The sequence below is a fragment of the Antennarius striatus genome, chromosome 10, assembly GCF_040054535.1.
Source record: "Antennarius striatus isolate MH-2024 chromosome 10, ASM4005453v1, whole genome shotgun sequence".
In the NCBI taxonomy this organism is placed as follows: Eukaryota; Metazoa; Chordata; class Actinopteri; order Lophiiformes; family Antennariidae; genus Antennarius; species Antennarius striatus.
The window spans coordinates 1,852,502-1,873,875 of record NC_090785.1 but is presented as its reverse complement, the minus strand read 5'-3'; the positions used below and the strand labels follow the sequence as shown (position 1 = coordinate 1,873,875).

Here is a 21,374-nt window from a genome sequence, read left to right as displayed (position 1 = left end):
AGACGTGACGGAGGTGTTGATTTAAACGTACCAGCCCCCCCACTCCCCTCGGTGTCAGAAAACGTACATCATCCGACAGGAATCTCATAATTCTTCTTCTTTTTGGTTCCAAAAAGAAGCGATCTGATGCCACAGTCCTTTTCATCTCATTTCAATAGGTGGGAGCTACTTCTACGTTAGATGCTACGCTGTGGAAACAGCAATGTTCGTACCCCCCACCCCCACCCCCCAAGCATTAATTCAGCAGAAGACATATTTACATCCAGGTTCTTTCAGTTCAGGAGGACAAATTATGCAAAAATGAGGCTCTGAAAAGCTCAACCTCTCCTCCTTTTTCTGCCCTGGTGAACACAAGAAAACCAGATCCGAAGCCAAGGGAGAAAATAAACGGAGATATATACTCTCCTCCCCCCCCTCTATGTGGAGATACGCATCCAAGCCGCAGAGTCTTACCAAATCTGGACAACTATTTTTTTCAATTCTCTTGTCACGATGTTTGCCATCTTTATTCTCCATATCTGTCTTCCGTAGGAACCCATTCACAAGTCTGTAGCTACGTCTGCAAACAAAGATGACTGCAAACTTTCTGCTTCCTTCAAGCCCAAGGTCATTCTTTCAGTTGTCTTTTGTCCAGCCAGTGTTTCCTTACCCAAAGATGGTCACAGAGAAGCAGCCAATCCACATCTGGAAAGGACAATGTCTGCTCTTGTGCTGTAAGATGAATTATAGCACAATAAGGAGCACCTAAAGGTCTTTAATTTTCTCAAAATCCGACATATATATGAAAAACGGTTTGAAACGGGCCGTTCATTGAAGGTGCGCCTTATAATCCAGTGTGTTTTATGGTGCGGAAAATACTGTAATTGTCAAAACTTGAGATTAATTCTGTTTATCAGTCATTTCAGGTCACAAAGGTGCCTTTTTTGGGAGGGTTTTGTCACCGCAGGATTCATTCATTGTATAACTTCAGGGAAGAGATTCAGAGAAACGATGTATTTTAGCTGCCACATCTAATATGATGAAGGTCTGGGTAGATGTCAGGTGACTCAAACTAATGTAAAGGAAAAATCATCATTAATAATAATTAATAAGACCGGATGAAAAATGAGATTCTAATTGTTTCCTTTGTTCAAGCCGAATGTTTTGGCCACTAGGGGGCGACGCGACAAACACTGACAGATTGAAAATGACCTTTTAAGAAGGGGCCACCTGCCAAATATTGTTGTAAGCTGCTGTTAAACTGCTGGCCTCGCAGTTTGTGAGGCGTACAGATAAGATAAAAATAGTGACGGGAGTGGTGAGACGAAAAACGACAAAGAAAAATAGCTAAAAGATTGAACTTAGGTGATGATTCTTATTTCGAAGTGCCTCTTTTTTTAATCACAGTTGATCCAGAGTTGATATTGAAAGCTCTGTCTTTGCTTCTTTTATGTGAACAAACCACCATGTTTCCATTTATCCGTCATGCCTGAGCTGCTGTGTGTAATTATTCAACAAAACTGCATCTGGGAAAACTAATTTCTTTTGGAAAATTTCAGAGGAAGGCTTGAGAAAGATTTTTATTTTGCAGAAAGTCCCCCCCCCCCCCCAAACCCCCCAATCAGCAAAGAATCTTTTTGTGGGTTTTTTTGTTTTTTTTTAAAGAAATGACATTGTGGACATCCTCATATTTTTGGTAACCTATTCCACATCCAAGGAATGAAAATTTTATGCACATAAGTCACCGGGAGCCGTTTGCACCAAAGATTTTCTGTCCACTTGTGCAAAAGGAAAGGATTTACAAGATTAAACCAACGTGAATTTTTACTGTTACAGTAGTCCCGCCAAAATGTGTGCAAAATAAGCATGAATCACAAGCGTTCTGGTACCAAGATACGACCGCAGGAGAAAACTGTTTCCATGCTGCAATGCACCGCCGACTCCTGGTGAAACTTCACCCTTTCCTGCCCGCAGAGAGACTCCGTTCCTCCTCCAGATAGACGATAATAAAGGAGGCTTTTTTGGGACTTCCAGATTTGTTGACAGACGTTAACCGAATGACAAACATCGCCGGATGCTTTGCCTGTCGTCGTCTGGCGGCGGGTCTTCTTCGCAGACCTCCACCAGAGTTTTTGGAGCGCCAGATGTATGTATGAAACGATGGGGAGACGCCGTTTCAGACGCTGTGATGTGGGTGATGTGAGGAACGCCAGCACATGGGGGTGCAGCGAGGACTCGTGTCTGCTTTGGCGAGAGGGGGCAGGAACGGCTTCAAGGCACGAGAAGATTAAAACCAAGACGGAACGATAAACCGTCCTCATGTTTGATCTCCGGACGGAAATAGAAAATCTTATTTAATAATGTTGGAAAATATTGTTTCTTAAGGTGCAGCGATTGAAATTTAAACTGATTGCATCCAAGAAAAATCAATCGACTTGATGATGTGACATTTTGAGGAGATTGTTAAAAGTTTCTTAAAGTCAAGTCTTCACCTTTTCTTGACTTCATTCCGACCCGGCTGATAACTGAAAACAAAAGCTGACAGCCTCTCAGCCAGAAACATGTGTTTCAGGCTGATTTCCAACAAATGTGCTTCAGAGGAAACATCTTTTGGAGCTCAGGTGCGTCAGAGATGACAGGAAGTTTCCAGTCTGACTTCATTTATTTGAGTAAATGGTAGAATCATGTGGCAGACAGACATTTAATACAAAGCTTTCTGCATCGTCAGTGAACCAGAGAAGCTAACGCTAACAATCTTTTCCATTAACAAACCCAGACTTGATTTGCAATCTGCATCCTGTTGGAGCGTTTGATAGGTGGGACGCTGGCGTCACGTGACACCCACCCCCCACCCCCGGAGCGCGAGCATCTGAAGGAAAACCCAGACGGGGAGAACTTTCAATAAACAATTTAGGAAATGATTAGCGGATACGTGATACTTCTTAGTGGTTCGGAGCAGAGATCTGAGAGGATTAGGATTGGAGGACGACTTCAGTGCGGTGGGTTTATCTCCTGTATCATCTCACAGGGTCACTCACGTAGCAGCTAGCATGTGGAATTGGCCACAGATGTGTCTCCCTGAATAATAATCCCACCACTGATGACGGGGGAAGGGTAAAGACCAGTTGATTAAATGGGAATTATGATGGAATTAGAGGGCCCTGACGGGATTAAATGACTGTCACAATTAATGAGGACCGATGACTCGGTCTCAACGGGTTTCTAAATAAATCCAATTGTTTGCATTATTCAGCTATTAGTCAGACAGGACGACTTTGGTTTAATCCCAGAAATCATTTGGTCCCAGTGCCACCTCGGTCACAGGAACAAAGTCCTCAAATTAAAAAAATATTTATATTCAAAATATTTCGTTAATATTTTGCAGATATTTTATATTGAAAAAATAATAGAAAAATATGTATTATTATATAAATGTTATATAAATATAAATATTTTTTATAAATAGTAATAAATATCTATTTTTATAAAATATTTTAATATAAATATTAGTAATATGAAAAATGCTTATATTAAAAATATTTTTTGACAAGATTTTAAAAACAACTGGAAAGGCTGAACCAGTATGAACACATGTAATGGAAGTTATTGACCAGACAAAGAGGATCTACATATTCAGAAAAAAATCCTCCTCCAGTGACTTCTTTCAGATTGAATTTTTTTTAAAAATCTGATATTTAAGTTTTATTGGAGGTCATGATTTATTTAAAAAAAAATTAACATATTGAACTGCTAATATGAATTATTTCATTTTTGCAAAACGTGGTCTATGGTAATCAGAATTAATAGAAATCTCCAGCTTCCAACAGGAGCCTATGGTCTTCCTGAGGTCACATGACCAAATTTTATTTCAATTTATTACTGTTTATCCATATAGGAGTGCGAAACTTTAATGTCCGACTGCTTTGGGTTACATAACTGAAATGAAACGAAGAAAAAATGTTCATAACTATATTATTACAGCTATAATACTGCTATTGCTGTTGAAACGTGAGCCATAATATCTTTCTGTCTTATTTATATATATTTTTACATATAAATACACTCAGTATTCCTGAGTGCTTTCACAGATCTGTGATGGATTCAAACGCAGGAAAGAAGGTTTTAAAGTTCAAACAGGTTTTTTGTTTTTTTGTTTTTCCAAATTAAAAATGATAAATGCCCCAGCTACAAACCAAAGGTTTTACCATTTTGGGGTTCATTTTCATACAAGAGGTCAGGGAACTGGGTTTTTTTTTAGATTTTTCATGGAGCACGTGGTCGCTCTGTGTGTATATCCATTTCAGTCTCATGCAAAGTTCTGTTCTCTTTGGATTTGCTTCTTGGACTGTCACGGCGGCGTTTGACCCACACTTCCTGCCCCAATATTAGCTTACAAATCCTGACCAGAGATGGTTTCTATTGAACAGGGAACGCTCCAATCAGGAGAGAGGGTTGAGGTCTTCACAGCACTGATTGGCTCTATAGATTAACACACAAGCGTCGTCCAAAACATCCAAAATCACCCTCAAAACTCCATTATTTAAGCGTGTAAACATTTAACGTGTCTGTCAATTTATTTACCGATCAGGTTGAATGATTATTGGAACGTTTCACCGCTTCGTGAAGCTCTTCTCTGGTGGTTATTCATCTGAATGTTCAGGTTGTCATGAGTGCAATGTTTCACAGATGTTCAACGATGAGTGAGAGCGTATCTTTCAACAAAATCCGCTGTTTATTTTGTCCCTAATCTTTATGCCTTTATGATGAACGGCCGATCGATTGATCACCCAGACATGCTGAAGCAGGAATCCCGTCAGAGACAGGCGTATCTCATTAACATTTGGTTCTTGTTAGGCGGCAGCCAAAGCGCCTGCGGCGGTCTGGATTGGCTGAGCATCCTCTGAACTGTGTTTTTTGGGGTTTTTTTAGCTAGCAGATGCTAGCAGGCGAGTTTGAGAGCCACCCGAAACAAAACAACCAGGAGCTCTCTGATTGGGCGGTGAAATATTGAGCGTGTGTGGTGAAATTTATATGCAGACAGGAAGTGAATGCAAAACGAATGGCTGCACATGATTTGCTGATTATAGATGAGCGATTCAAGCCAGTGAAAAGAGTGAAATATGTCACTTCTTCTACGGTTGAGGAAAAAGAAATCCTCGGTCGAATAAACAGCGCCCCCTATCATGAGGCAGGAGAACTGCGGGCCTCACTTTGTGCCTTTTCCCAGCGGATTCAGGACCGCTCAACTCAAGAAGAATGTTACACACATGGAGTTGTTGTACATTATATACATGAGCTAAATTATGGAAATTTAATTCAAAGCAAGCGTGTCTGAACGTTTGACCACATCGTGACCAGACTCCTCCTCTGACCTGAGCTATGGTGAGCTATAAAAACCAGGGGATAAATGAAAAAGTTCAGCAAAGAGAGGAACTCCTGTTATCTAATGACCTCAGCCGACTTTACAATCAGTGTTTGGTTTTCCCTCCTTTGAGGGGAAACTAAATGGAAAAAAAAAAATGGGGTGGGGGGGTAAGACCAGGAAACCTCGCGCCCATTTGGAATCAATTCCAGGAGCGTCCATCTGAAAGCGCTTGGTCGTGATAGGATCACACATTCCCCCCATGAAAAAAAAAAAAAAAGAATCTCGGGAGATCTGTACACGAGACAAACGTGCTTTATTCTGAAAAATTCATGTCGGTGGTATCGTTTCACTCCCCCAGCAGGAGGAGGAGTATTAGTCTGGTTAACGTTTTATGTATGTATTATCTCTGCTCTCGTATCGCCATTTCCTGGCCTGTTCTTGGGTAATAATTGAATCATATCAGACTTTTACAGAAAATGTAAACTGTCTCTTCTCTAATCCCACCCTAATCCTTTTTTTTTTTTTTTTTTTTTTGTTCCGTGGGTTTTGAATATGTGAGTTTCTATAAACACATATCAGCGGCTGTTCATTTTTCCATAACGGTAATCCAACTTCAAATCAGTCCAACAGTTTTCACAGTCTGCACTCACTGAGTGTGTCAGATTTTATTTGAGATAAAGACAAGCCCGCGACGACGTGTTGAAGTGATTAAAAATAAATAAAAAAAATTTTTGGAATGGCTTTGAAAAACAAAAAAGACTTGGATCCAGAACGTCTTTTGTGATTCTTTGACAGATTATAAATCAGACATTGATAAATTTTGGATGCCAGTACAGATTGAAACCTTAATCACGTATTCAGCAAACCAGATTTCGTGGCACCTCCGCCGTTTCTGTGTTTTATTTTCAGTAAAAAATATGTTTGTAGTGCACCGAAAGGACAAATCTGTCCAATTCTGTCATAGTAAGGAGAATAAATGGCTAAAATATAAATGGAACATGAATTAAAAAGACATTTCTAGAGGCAATCATCAGATTAAGACCAAACAAACCACTTTTGTGTAAAAAATGAACCCTCAGTTTCGACTGCAAGGTTTAATACTAATATAAAAACGCTGTCATGACAAACTAGTTCACTACCTGGTCATGAGGATAGAATCAGATGCATGGAATGTGGTGCTAATTATTTACACGTGACTGTTTTCCAGTAGGTTGACTCTACAGATGATGTATTTCTGCACCAGATGCTGCAACAAGTGCCTTGATTTTCCACTCAGAACATTAATTAATACCAAAAGTGGCTGTTTATGATCAGATGGTTGTGTTAGAACCCAGTGTCGAGTCGTGTGTCTGCTATCAGATAAATCAGGTTTCACAAACAGGAAGCAGAGGAGTGATGTCATTCAGAGGTCGTCTAGTAACGGCGTAAACAAAAACACGCTTGTCTTATCAATCATTTTCTCTGCCGAGAAAGTCAATATCTGTATGGATTCATGGATGCTGACCACTGGAGAGGTGGACTTTTCATAAAGATGGAATTTTTTTTTTTTAAATTGGTTCCACATGACCCTAAAAAGATGGAGAGAAAAGAGCAACGGAGTTTTGATCCAAATTTCTGAGCGACTCTTTTCTAGACCGGCTTTCTGTATGTGTAGATCAGGGGCGCCAAACTCGTTTTCGCTGAGGGCCACATCAGCATAACGGCTGTCCTCAAAGGGCCAGATGTAGCTAATAAATGTAACTCAATGTAACTCAATGTAATGTAACTAATGCAACTACTCCTTAATATTAAATAACTCTAATTTATTACTTATTCAAGTTACAAACATTCAAGTTACAAATATTGCGCCGGTTGTCATAACATAAATCCTTTTAATTTTTCAGGTTATTAACTAAACCCACATAATCCATCAATCAAGGATCAAACTATCAATCAATAAAGAAAAATAACATCAAACACAATTTAATACACTGACTTTGTTCAAAACATTTTTGTCAATGTTAAAATAAGTTTAATGACTGAATTGTGGGAAATGTAGTTTTGCTCAAAGCACACTTTTGACCTATTTATTTTTACACTCTGACCTTTTATTCTCTCGCGGGCCACATAAAATGATGTGGCGGGCCACATGTGGCCCCCGGGCCATGAGTTTGACACATGTGGTCTACATAGCCTGTACTGGATGTGCTCTGCTGGAAACATAAAACACTATATCGCACATAACTTCCTGCCTTTTTGCATTGCTAACAAACCTATCTAGAAATCTGTTACGACGAGGATGAGCAGTAATGATGCTAACGCTGGTAGAAAGTCTCTTTCCCCATTTGGTTGATTATGAGCTGAAGAAGAAGAAGTGTGGAAACTTAGCAGCAAACCCATTCAGATGATTTCTTCAGACGTGATTCGTTCAGCAGAGGGTGTTGAGATGCGATGCGAGATTACGAGCGTAGATTTAAGCCTGTGACCGTCTAAGATCGTGATTCTGTAAATCCATCCAGCCAGACGGCTCCTCCTCATCTTCTGGATGTTTTTAAAGTTCCCTGATGGTGAACATTTAAGAACCTGAAACCGAAGTGAAAGTTTGGACTTAAAGGAACGTCGGACCCCAACCTGAAGCTTAGCTTCCTGGAATAGTATCGGCGCTCGGCGCCATCGATCAAGGTAAACCTCCTCCACCTGCAACTGGGAGATACAACCGACACTCTTCATATCAAAAGTCACTTCAGGACTCCAAGCAGCTCACGTTGAGCTGCACAGACTTTGCCATCCCATCCCACCCCCCTGTATCCTGTCAGGCCTGGAGCCAATACGGATTTACACCTGGCAATTTAGAGATGAGAAAAAGAAGAATTAGCTCTTCCAAGTTCAGAGTCCAGGCCTGAAATGTGTGGGGCTTTTTTTAACCTAGATCTTTTTTCTTTTCCTCATATCGCATTCAGCTGTCAAATACTATATTATGCAAAGCCGTTCTCAGGAGTGAAGATGTGCACATGGTGGATAAATCAGAAAATTAATAGAAAAAAAATGAAATTTAAAAAAAAAAAAAACTGCTGGGATTGTAAGTTGTCAAATGCGGGTCTGACTTTCAGAAAGGTGGAGGCGTTACGTTACATTTCCCTCACAGTGGTCCTGTTTTTAAGGATGGAAGGAAGTTAAAGACAGACGTAAAATGATCTTTTTACTTAGAAATCCAAACACATTTAACTATTAGACTTACCTTTTCATTAAAATTTTGTGCATCAGTTTTTCCGTCATTCCTTCTTGCATCAGATTGGACTTTGGTCGATACTTTCGTAGCCCGACAACATTGTTTTAAGGAATTTACGCTGTGTGTAAAAACCCAGACGCTTGTCATCAACGACTCCCAACTGAGAAATACGCACGAAAAGCAGCAATTAGGGACAAATAAGTTCTTTTTCTAAGGTTCTCAACATCATAGTAAAACAAGATGTTCGCAACTATATTTACAATCACAGAGCAGCAACACATGCTAGATCTATCCATCACATGTCTGACCCACGCAGAAGGATGGAAGTGATTTCAGGAGATCTAACATCATCTTAGGAAAAAAAAAAAAAACATCCACCCTGTAACAGCTGTCTATTATCCTGTTTTATATGTCAAGTTTCAAGATGCACCTTTTCTTTGTTTGAATCTCCTTTTTTGGAGGTTTTTCTTGCTCTAGATTAGGATTTTATCTCTATAAAGTGAGATTATCAAAGGTGCTAACAGAGCCTTTTTCAAAATCCTTCTCATGAAGATACTCAAGATCTCCAAAAACGTTTTTCGAAACCTTCAGATGTAATACATTTAAGTCCAAACTTCAGTATATGTATATGAAATGGAAAAGAAACAGATCAGATTATTGATTACTAGAGATGTATAGGATGTATAATTTGCCAAACATTCTGCAATGTTTGGTTTTTAATGGGTGGATTAGAATAGTAAAGTACAGGTGTGTTAACCTGTATGCAGATGATACAATCATGTGTTTGTCTGCTTCACTGGTTTCTGACTGGTTACTACTACATGTCACATATGCATCAAGTGCAGCTTTTCGATTGGAATCCCAGCTCTGACAGTACGTGTGCTCCCCCATCGGCAATGGATTGGTTCGTATTTTTCTAATATGCCCCCCTCCCATCTATGTCTCTTGCTGCTAATATCCAGTCTGTAAAGCATCAAGCTGTCTTTGCTTTGCTTTCTTTTGTTAAATACACTCCTTTAAAAAAGACTTATTCCAAGATGAAACCAATGGAGCTCGCCCTGACTCCCAGGTATGATGGGGATCCGAGGCTTTCTGTCCCCGGGGCCTTTGACCTCTTCCCCATCTGGTCTCTGACCTCAGGATACCACTAAGTTCTTCTCAAACCCATCACAGACAGGGAGGATAAACCTTCTGCTCCTGCTACAAAGGTTTTACCAGGTAAAACAATAACTTAGTGTTGACAGGAGAAAGTAATGCACTTTCAAAAACACTTTATGACTTGGTGGGGGGGGGGGGGAGTATTGAAAAACACGGCCGGTACTGAAAAATGTTCCGCGCATAATCAACAGTGAACGTTTTGTTTTCAAGCAGGTAACGGAAAGACAGAAAAATTATGGAAGGTGATTCATAATGTTTTCGGAGAAGTTAAGATGTTTGAATGTGGTAAAAAAAAATTTAAAAAAATTCTGAAATATATTTCATGAGAAAACAACGCAAAGGTTTGTGCAATGAATCAGTGGAAACAAAAGATGACCATTCGGCCTGTGTTTTTATTGCTGTATTTCATATTTCTAATCTTCTCAGGAAATAACAAGAAACTGTAACTGTACACATTTTAAACCATGACCGTCTGGTGGTCATAAAGCTGCAGGTGCACGAGCCAAGTCCACAAGCCAGACAGACTAACCTTTGCTGAGAGGTTCACAGCAACAGATTGTTTCTGAATCAGGCCTTGTGTGAATCTGGCGCTCGGTCATGTTTATCCCATTACAACAAATGATTTAACATGGGCACCACAGCAGGCATGTGGACGTATTAAAAAATTGAAGTCCTGCTCAGTCTTGCTGCACGGATTTATTGCTTTTTATGAAGCAGTCGGCCTTTCCCCTCGACTGGACAAATGTTTTGTGTTTACCCCCTGATTTTAAAAGCATCCGGGACCAGAGAGCAGCCTTACCCTTGACCCATAGAGACAATTCCCTCATTGGGAGCCGAAGGGCTTCAACCGTACCAACCAGCAGCTCCACTCCCCATTAAAAACACCAATACCACACAGGTTGAAAGAGGCCAAAATGGTCCCTTCTGCAAAGCAGCTTGAAAATATTATGAAAGTGTTCATAAAGCTTTCAGTCATTCTGACGGGAGCCGTCGGCCCCAACAAGGGAGCTTTGTCTGCCCCGCACAAAGAGGTGGAACCCCATGGAGAAACATGCGCCTACCAACGAGCTGATAAGTGATATGAACGGTGAAGTTTATGTTTCAAAGCTCACTAATTTTTCGCTGCAGTACGCACAGCTTCCCCTGGCTTCTCTCGGCTGAGTTTAAGGGGGAAACTACCCGCCACATGAGACTATCTGCTCGGAGTTTCCTCAACAGAGACGGCATTTACAGACTCGTACAGAAAAACAACTCAACGCCACCAACAATGTTCATTAAATAGTTTGAGTTTTCTACCTATGTGGGAATAAATTCCTTCAACAAAATCTCATAATTAATTTTGTATTGCTTTAATTGTCTGATTGAACTCAGGGCATGATGGACACAATAAAGATGACATCACTTGGATCCGTCTTGAACTTCAGTGATACCACCTAATTCCCAGAGTGTGGAATCTATTTCTATAGATCAGCTTTATATGTTAATCATCAGTGATCTATAGGTTATCTTCTTCTTCTTCTTTTTATTTTGGCTTTTCCCTTCAGGGGTCGCCACAGCGACTCAGTTGCCTCCATCTAACCCTGTCTTCTGCATCCTCTTCTCTCACACCAACTACCTTCATGTCCTCTTTCACTACATCCATAAACCTCATCTTTGGTCTTCCTCTAGACCTCCTGCCTGGCAGTTCAGAACTCAGCATCCTTCTACCAATATATTCACTATCTCTCCTCTGGACATGTCCAAACCATCTCAGTCTGGCCTCTCTGACTTTATCTCCAGAACCTCTAACATGTGCTGTCCCTCTGATGTACTCATTCCTGATCCTATCCATCCTGGTCACTCCCAGAGAGAACCTCAGCATCTTCATCTCTGCTACCTCCAGCTCTGTCTCCTGTCTTTTCCTCAGTGACACTGTCTCTAGACCAAACAACATCACTGGTCTCACCAATGAATCTATAATTTAATTTATTTCTGGATCTACTTGTCAGCTACAAGTAGGTTCCTACAGTCCACTTGAATGACTCTCCTTGACCTCATACATACTCAACTCTTCCTTAGCTGAAGATACAGCCCTTTGTAGAATTTCATTAAACCCATTGATAACTTTTCCAGATATTGGTGGAGGGGCAGACAAAAGACAAACACTGGCGACCACAGAACCTCAAACTCTGTTGGAGGAAATTACCATTTCCATGACCCTAGCAGTCGATATTCAAGTATAATGAATTTGGACAGAATGATTGATCGTTGCTGCATCTTCCTTCCTGTCTTTTTTCAACGCGTCACACGAATCCTCAGTCATCTACGACTAGAAGAGAAATGTAGGTGGATGTATTACGACTAATTTTGTCATGGTAGGTTGATGTTCTTCCAGGTTTTATTCAGGTTTTCATCACTCATGCGGTCCATATAAAACTGCACAGCTATCCAGGTCTTATTATACTCTTATTGAAGTAGCATTAGATCCACATGAAGTCCCTTTGGAAGGGGTATTTGTAATGCAATGATCGGAATACCGTTTGGTGATCACAGGATATCAAATACATAGCGGTGAAGAAGCACAGCTGGGCAAGTTATGATGCTTCCCTCTTAAGAAGCAATGCCATGAAAAGAGTCTCTCGCTAGCATTTGCTAAAGTAGGACATTTTGTTAGTCTTGTTTCTGTAAAAGTAGATGATACATGTCAGTCAATCAACTTTTATTTATACAGCGCTTAATCACATCTGAAGACATTTAAAACCGCTTTACAGATAGAGAGCCAACAATGCCCTCCAGAGCAAGCATAAGCGATGGTGGCGGGGAAAAACTCCCTCATTGAGGAAGAAACTCCGGGCGGGACCCAGGCTCTGGAGGGCGGTCATCCGCCTTGACCTGTTGATTGGGAAAGAGAAATACATTGGGGACAGAGATAGGTCAAGGAAAAGAGAGAGAGAGAGTGGCAGATAGGCCAGTTTGAGTGTAATGTCCATAGTGAACTGTCGCTGAATTGGGGGCGGGATTTCCAGGCCTTTGGACACCCGAAGTTTGCCGATTTCTTTCTAGAACTTTAGACTGGGGAGGAAAGTACACTTTGAGACTATCCTTGAAGAAACAAAGTGGTTTTCTGAAGCCTTGTCTTCAAGATAGCTGCCAATTCATGCATGAAAGTTGTTTGCAGGTAGCAGGAGAGCAGTAGTGAGTCCCAATTAGCACAATGCTAGGCTACACACTCCTTTAGTTTGACAATAGTGTCCTTGTATTGCACTATGAAGCACTGTTGTCTACATCTCTGTATCATCTGTTTGGCTCTAGAAGCATGAGATACGTCTTCCTTATCTTATATGTTGTTGCTGCCAGTTTGATAATGTGTGCTACATGTATATTTGCTGCTCTATGAAGTCATTGTGGTGTTACTACCCCCATTTCTCACTGACACCTCGCAATCTATCTCCATCAAGTGTGTTTTGCAATGGCTGCACGTTGAAAGGTAGAGCCAAAACGAAGACAGTCACAACATCTAATGTGCATTCATCTTGTTTAATGTTAGCAATCCTGCTAATACCCCCGCCAAGAAGTTAAAGGGTTTAAATGTCGCCCCTCCCCAACCTTCCACCCTCCCAGGAGATGCTCTGGTGTTCCTGACTTCTCTGGCTTCAAACAGTCTTGCCTGAAGTACCAGAGATAATTTCCTGGGCAAGAGTTAGCTTGTTTTTTGTTTTTTTTTTACTCCCCTGCAACTGTAGTCCAGTACAGTGTGTTTCCAGTGCAGGAGGTGGCGTGTAATGAATCATAGCAAATGAAAAATGAAGTCTTTAAAAAGTGTTCAGAACTCTTTTTTGCTCTATTAGCAATGACACAACTTTAAACAAAAATGGCATGAGCTTGCGTAAACATTTTTGCACTTTTACTGAAATATTTGTCTTGTGCAAATGGAAATTTTCCAGCATTTAGCAAGAGTCCAAATATTCATCGGAGCATTGCAGTATTGCAACCAGACAACATCAGTGGAAGCAGAATGAGTTCCCTCCATTGTTTCAAGGCATGACCGAGCAGCGTGTTGCTGCAACATCTGATGAAATAGTCGCGATGCGTCGCTCTCTTGGTGGGCAGAGTCGGATTTCTGCCATTTTTTTCCTGCGTATCACGTTTGCTGACTGTATAAATGTAGCAATTGAAATGTAAAGCAGGCTTCCCGTGGTACAATATTTACACAATACGACTCACATATGGTACGAATTGCCGGACAGCTGCAATCAATCGCAGAAGCCAAGCAGAAGAAACGCCTGAAAATGAATTTTAAATTAAGAGGGTGGTACGGTATCGCCGACTAAAGATTTCTACTGTATATTTTATTTTATAGCGCTATGGCATTTCAGAAGACTGCATTCCTCATGCACACATCTGTGCAGCGGCAGATCAATGGATCTTCACAATGTTAAGGGAATTCCTTTCTACCACTTAGTCCAGAACTTTATACCACTGACTGCATTCACTTTGTTTTGCCGGTTTAAACCAGTGCTTCTAAACTTTAGACTCTGAATTGTCTTTTCTGAGGCCTAAAAAACTTTTGAGGTTGTTTGACTCACTTTTTCTAAGATAGTCTTGGCAAGAATTTCACTGTCAAACTTTTTCTGCAGCAAATCTGCCCACAGTTCATTACCCACAATGCAACTGGACACACGCACTGGTTCTGAGATGCCTGGCGTGTTTAACTGATGCAGCCTTTAACAGGAGTTAGAGAAGACTGGATCAACCACTTTATCATCTCCAATCCTTCAGCTCCAGCCTCACATGATGCGACTGGAGGCAATTTATCTTACTGGCGTTTATGACATTTGCTACAGTCAGGTTTCATTTGTAGTTTGAATTTACTTTACAATCCTTCCACTTGCTGGTTTCCTGCTGAGAGTGCAGGATAATATGTACCCAACTCAGATTACAGGAGTTTCAGGATGATTTAGCCTGATTTGTCCCCCAATTCCCAACAATTTGACAATAGTTTGGTCTTGGACATTGGTATATATTTGCCCCCTACCTTCTGGTGATATAAGAAATCATAGCTCCAGTCTCAAAAATCGCAAAGGATCTGCCTGTTCTTAAGGACCCTGTCGCAGCCACATATTGGATTATTCAGGGTAATTGCATCCTTTATCTTAAAGCTGGACCACATTGGGGGAAACATATCAGAACGTCTGACAACACCGTCAACCAGTCTGACCTCCAGTCCTGGAAACGCCATCTCCAGACTGATTCTGTTAGCCCTTTTGTTGTCAGTCTCCATCTCGTAATACACCCCATGTGTGATTGCTGCATCACTCAAATATTGTATGTTTATGCATGTGCAGATTAGTTAAAATGAAAAGATTACAAAAAGTAGAATCTGTTTCTCCTTTTGAGTTTGATGCTTCATGATATGTTAGCATCTTAGAATGAAGATATGAAGGTAACACCCAGCCTTGGCTCTGTCCAAAGGTCAGATACAAAAAGAACCCACAAATTAATGCCATGTCTTATTTGTTCAATGTTCAGGAAAGGAGTGCAGTTTTTCTGCTGAACTGTCTCTTGGCTGACTTGGCTTTTTTTTTCCACAGTCTCTTGGCTGGGGGTGGGAACGGCTACCTGGAATTACCGTCACCGTGAGGCCCGGCATCTGTTGGAGACTTCCAGGAGGTTGGTAATGATAGTCTCGTTTTCTCAAATATTTGGAAATAATGCAGTGTTCAGAGCTGAAATGTTTTCCTTGAACGTTTCTAATGTGTTCCAAGGAACGCACCAAAGTTCAAAATGATCAGACGTGCAGAAGTTTTCAGACCGGTGCTAATACATCTGTGCAAACCTCTACCCTGACTCATGTATTCTTAGGGTCGACGCTAAATCATTTGTAATCATTTAGGCGCTGACCGCACTCCTGCAACATTTACCATTTCCATTGGCAGGGGGGGGTCTGACTGGACTGCTTTTGTGGTTGCCATGTCTCTATAAAGCACTACATTGCTGTACATGCTTGCCATTACCCCCCCTGTTCTTTTTGATGTGTTTGGTTGCACAGCTGCGTGCAGGTCTGAGTCATGTTGGGATTCTTCTTTACCGTACTGTGGAAATATTCAGTTGATCAGCAACACATGAGAGGGAATTAATCATTTGAGACCTGTGGGCTGAGCTTCTTTGCCAGCTCATGTGCTCCGTGTTTTATGCCGTGTATACGTTCAGTATTATTCAAACTATGCAAATTCACTCATTAAAGGATTTTGTGCCGATTTAGAAAGACTTGGAACCTCTCCTTTAGGCCGTTGGTTTCTCCTCATCTCAGACGTTTTTTATTCAATGAATCATCTCTGCTGGTGCAGCTTCAGTGATGCACGAAACGTGTTTATCTCCAACGTGCTGGCTTCCAGTTTCCTCCTTGTCACCGCCAGTTAATCATGTGGTGCACATAATGGTTATTGGACCTATATCTGAAGCCTTTCATCTCCCTGTGCCATTACTTAGATTATGAAGATTCACCATTGATTGCTTTTGTGTAAATCTGTCAGTGCTTTAATCATCTTGGTTCAATTTGGGAGGCATCAGATGTCTCTAATCAGATATTGTTTCTGAATTCAACTCTGTGAGGCATCTGTGCGCCTACATTTGGTCGATCGTTTCGGTGCTTCACCAACATGGTTAGCAGCGCTTGTAAACATCTAATAGGGAATCAGAATTCCAAAATCGATCGCAAGCAAAGGTTTGGCCTTCGAACTGTAGTCGCATCTTAAGTTATGACAGCAAGCCCTGATAAAAACTGTTAGAAATTAAGTTTATGTGTGGTCCCCTCTGAAAGACGAGCAGTTGGGGGGAAACACATATGGAGACAGGCAATCATTTGACACTTAAATGATTCAGTGGAAAGTTGGGGTCACGTGGATTATCGAAGACATTTGCGAACTCTCAACTGCAACAAAACAGGTGTCGTTTCAATTGTTTAAAATATCGTTCTAATTTAACTCAAAATATTTTGGCCGTCGCTCCTGCTAACAGAAAGATCATCAAGCGCGAAGCCAAAAAAGAAAAGGGAAAGTTGGGCGTCGTCATAAATGAAAACAGAGGGCAATCATTTGCAAATGAATTGTGTTTACCGGCAGTTTTACGAAGCATCACGAGTCCATGTAGTAAAAATCCCTTTTACAATCACATGTTTTGACGTTTCTACTCGTTTTTCCTCACCTGTTGCTATTTAACCTGTTTACCTGAAGAATGATCCAAATGGATGTGTTTGAGCATTGGACAACATGTTTGGAAGGTGCAGCTGGCATCACAATTAGGAAGAATATATATTTAAAAGATTAAATAAGCACGTTGAAGTTGTTCTGTTTTCAATTGAGCCCATGTCAACAGATATCAGCAAGTGAATATATTCTTTTATTTACGCATTACGCAGCATCCCAACACTTTTGAAATCTGGGTCGTAAATCGGTGAGACAGTCAAAGGGGCAAGAAACATAAACAACGAGTTTTTAATTCAAACCTCCTGGTTAGCCTAACTTAGGCTACTTGAGGAGAAAACAAATGGGAATGATAATTGAGCCTGTTGGTTCCACTTTGAGCAACAGCGCTCACCTTTGTAGTGCCGACTTCATTTGCCAAGTTGTGTGGAAACATTCTGGTGAGCTCACGTTCAGCTTGGCGTCCAGAGGGACTGGTTATCGTAATGTGGTAGAACTGTTACCATGCTCCGTTTGCAGCGATTGCCCATAGTCCTGTGGCGCAGAGCTACGAGTCAGACTTCAGATGAGGCCACTGTTGGCTGTTAAACCTGATGAAGTGACTGGATGATGTGATCAGAGGTTGAAATATGGATGAAACTCGTCCCGCATCGAGGTCGATGGAACTCCGCAGCTTGTATGGTCAACTTCTCAACCAGACGATGAGGAAAAGTTTGGCCTCAAGTCTTTCTATAGTTTTCAACAAGAAACAAACAACAAATAAGTCCAGTCTGTTTGGATTGGCTCCACCCCCTGTCAATTGAGAATTTATATGTTAAAAACATGTCACATCTGAACATACATGCAAAAATATACATGCTCACATATCTGTACTTTTGCACAAACCTTTATATTTGCCGTGCAGGTCACACCAGTTAACGAACCAAGAATTAATTGGAAGCTGTTTCTGTCATGAATACGTCTGTTTTTGTTTTAATCGTAATCCTGCGGTTGTTCCTTCTTATAAAATACTGCTTTAATTTTTTCCTTCCATTGTGTTCAGCTGAATCTTTGTCTTCTGTATCAGTCTGTAAGACACTCATAAACAATAAAAAGGATGCCAAACATCTCTTACTCTCTATAGCTTTTAAACGTTTAACGTCTGTCAGCTCTTTTCTGTTAAAACTAATAAATTGGCTTTTTAAACAATTGACCACCAGCCAGCTTCTAGATGGGACGAATCTCAACAAATTTCAAAAGCAATCCATCCAACGGTTATTAATATATTATTTAAAATCCACTATTGTCAGCAGCTCTCGAAAAAAAACACACCAAAAAACGGAAAAGTCACCAAATCCATCAGTATTCGTTCTCTGCACCATGAGTATCCGAATTCAGATACTTCATCCAGACCAGAGGTTGAATAGCAGACCATGAAACATCGTCGCCACTGCAGCCGTGCCTGTGCATCACTAAAATAACGGACAAAGCTTTGAGAATAACACTCAAGTTGTAATGAGAATCATCTGTGTGGCTTGTTTTCCTCTAATAGAAGTTTGATCTTTTACTTGGTTCAACTGTATTTTGAAAAATACGTGCGATGTCTGTTTGTGGAGTGAATGTCATGTAGTTTAGGCTTCAAACAGACAGAAATGTAAAAGTACAAATGAGTTTCAGGCACACCCTGGGCCGTGAGCTACCTGAGGGTATCCAAATGTTTCCCATCATAGAAAACAACGGGCTTGGCTCTGTTTGGACATCTGAGTACAATAACCCTGAGCAAAAGGGTTGGATTCACACCCATGTAATATTTATGCTGGCTGTGAGACGATGGGAACACCTGTTCTCAACACGTCTGGAGAGGTTGAGGTAAAATATGCTGTCAGACTCCAAGACTGTGTGTCGGAGTGTTTTCCTGGAGAACATGACCCCAATCTGTTGGTCATGATGTCACATGACTGGGACACGACTAGAGTCACAGATTTCAGGACTTTAAACTCGACTAATTTGAATTCAACGCCAATGTTTTTCCAACTTTTTGGCCTCTAATTGATGGGACAGGAGACATGGAGTGTCCAACTTGTCTAGTATAAACCCGGACTACTGCCCAATGCCAGCTGGGGGAGGCTCCAGCTCCCCCACCAACACATATCAAGTATCCACCACGATAGTGCATAAATGTTTGCACCAGAACAGACATGTAATAAAATATATCGCTGAGACTATATCCTGTATGTTGTTTCAGTTCCTGGACCGTTGGGTCTTGTGCCTGCTGTCTGTCTCTGTTAGAGTTTGACACCTCGTAAACTTTTAAATCTACTTCCCTTGTTGGGCGAAACATGTGGGCACCAACGGGGACTTCAAAGTGCATTCAAATGCACCTTGTAAACAAACCGCCTCAACAAAAAAATAAAGAAATTCACATGCAAAGCATGTAGGCGGGACATTCCTGACAGATGCAACAACATCCAGCTTCATTTGATGGTCCAAGTTGCGCCGAGAATGTTAAATTGGTGCTCCTTGGCTGCATTGAGTTTTGTTGGAGAGCGGATTATAATCCTGTTTTGGGACCCCACCCTCAGATTGACTGATGGACAGTGGACTAGAGTTTGTACTGGACATTTACCTGCGTCGTACACTGGAGTGACTTGGTCCCATTACTGGAAGGCCTTCAAAACGCCATGCCTCACATCCTGGCTTCCCAGCTGCTGTGGTCTGCATTCATGCTGTTACAGATGTTCTGGCAAAATAAGCGGTAGCAACACACAGGCCTGAAAACTGTTTTTAACTTCTTAATCTGAAAAACACTCCATCCTGGTGGAACTGTCCGGTGTCCAATTATTCCTCAGCTGCCCCATAAAAGCAATTTTTTAGCAGTCCAACGACAGCCAGCCATTGATGGTGATCTCTGACAAGTTTATTAGTCTGTGGTTTGGTGATGGAAAGTAACATTTGCTCAAGAACGGCTTTATTCAAACTATATTAATCGATTTTGGCCAATTGGGGTCAGGATACTGAGCTGACAACACAATAAAGGAATTATAAGCAGAATTATTACCATAAAAGGAAATGTTGCTTGTTGTCAACTGGTTTTGTTTCATTGCAAAGTTGGAATTGGACTGTTTTCAGATTTACTGACTCTAGATTGGCTTTTCAGAGATGTAAGCAGCAGAAGCTAAAAGCTAATAGCAGAGGGACTTTTGTTCAATGCCATCCGTGACTTATTTACCCAGCACTTATTTACACACCAGTTTTTGCTGACTTGTAATATCAGTTTATCCCAGTCTTTTCTCACTGGGGATATTGAGAGCAATTTTTGCACAGCTTAAAGTGGGATTTATTTTGTTAGAATCACGACTAAAATGCATAAATCATTGCGGTATTTGGGTAATGATGTTTGTTTAATCGATGCATAATGCAGTTTGTCCTCTAAACCTTCTAACCCCAATTTATGAAGGGATTTAAGCTGTCAAATAAGACCGGGGCAGGGGTTAGGCAGAATTTCGAGTGTGACATGGAAACAGAGTAAGACTCTTATATATGGAAGGATATTAAACATAAATCACTCTGAGTTTTGGACAGCGAGTGCATTAGAGCTGAACTGTACAGTGATTCGAATGGTTTGGAATGGAAGCATACCATTTTGTTAAAAAAAAAAAAAAAAATGCTGTTTTTGATTTGCAGCCAGCTGACATCTGTTGCGATCCTCCAAACAACGTGAAGGTAAATCATGTATCCGATTACTCGGAAACTACTGAAAGGACTGCCACGAAACTTAAGAGGGAGGACGAGCCAGTTATGGTTATGGGGTTATGGGTTTCATATAGGATAAGGCCAGATTGATTGATCGTTTTGTCCCGTTTTTCTGCTCAATCGACCCTCCAGTTGCTCTGATCTGTCTTTTGTCCACATCTTCATCATCTTCATCATCTTTATCAGACGAAAGGCGTCATCTTCTTCGGCACCAGGACCCGTGGCTGGTTGTTGTCTCCTGTCCTCTCCGACATCCCTGGCAACTCGCAGAGGAGTCATCAAACTCCTCCTGTTGCATAATCTGGATTTGATTAATTATTGAGTTCAACGAGGCGGCGGGAGCGAAGAGGAGTCGGGGTAAGAGAGGAGAAAGAGGGGGAGAGAGAAGAAAGACAGAACAACAAGAAACAACAGCAACAACTCCAACAGTTTTCTGCACCACAATCGATTACCCACAATGCAACTGGTTAGATGCAGTTGTGTTTAGCTATGTACTACTAGTTTACTAGCTTACAAGTAATTTTATATATGATTTACTTTCACGTTGTTTGGAGGATAGCAACACCAACATCTTGATGTCATGGAATCAAGATGTTTGCTAGTCTCAAACCCCGCCCACTTTAGACCAGCCCAGTTTTCACAAGTCCCACCTTTTAACACGTGAAGGACACGCAACGGCAGACCATCAGTCAGCTGCTAACTTGACCGGTGACCTTTAACCCCGGCGCCCATCAACAGCCGTTGGGTTTGG

The 21,374-nt window shown here is 41.1% G+C and overlaps 1 long non-coding RNA gene across 1 annotated transcript in view; it reads left to right on the top strand.

Moving 5' to 3' along the window:
* The window catches only part of LOC137602865 (uncharacterized), a 145,756-nt gene that overhangs the window by 39,412 nt on the left and 84,970 nt on the right, over positions 1 to 21,374 (top strand). The window contains exon 2 of the long non-coding RNA XR_011037209.1: positions 15,281 to 15,359. This is a non-coding gene — a long non-coding RNA (uncharacterized lncRNA). The remainder of the gene's footprint in view (positions 1 to 15,280; positions 15,360 to 21,374) is intronic.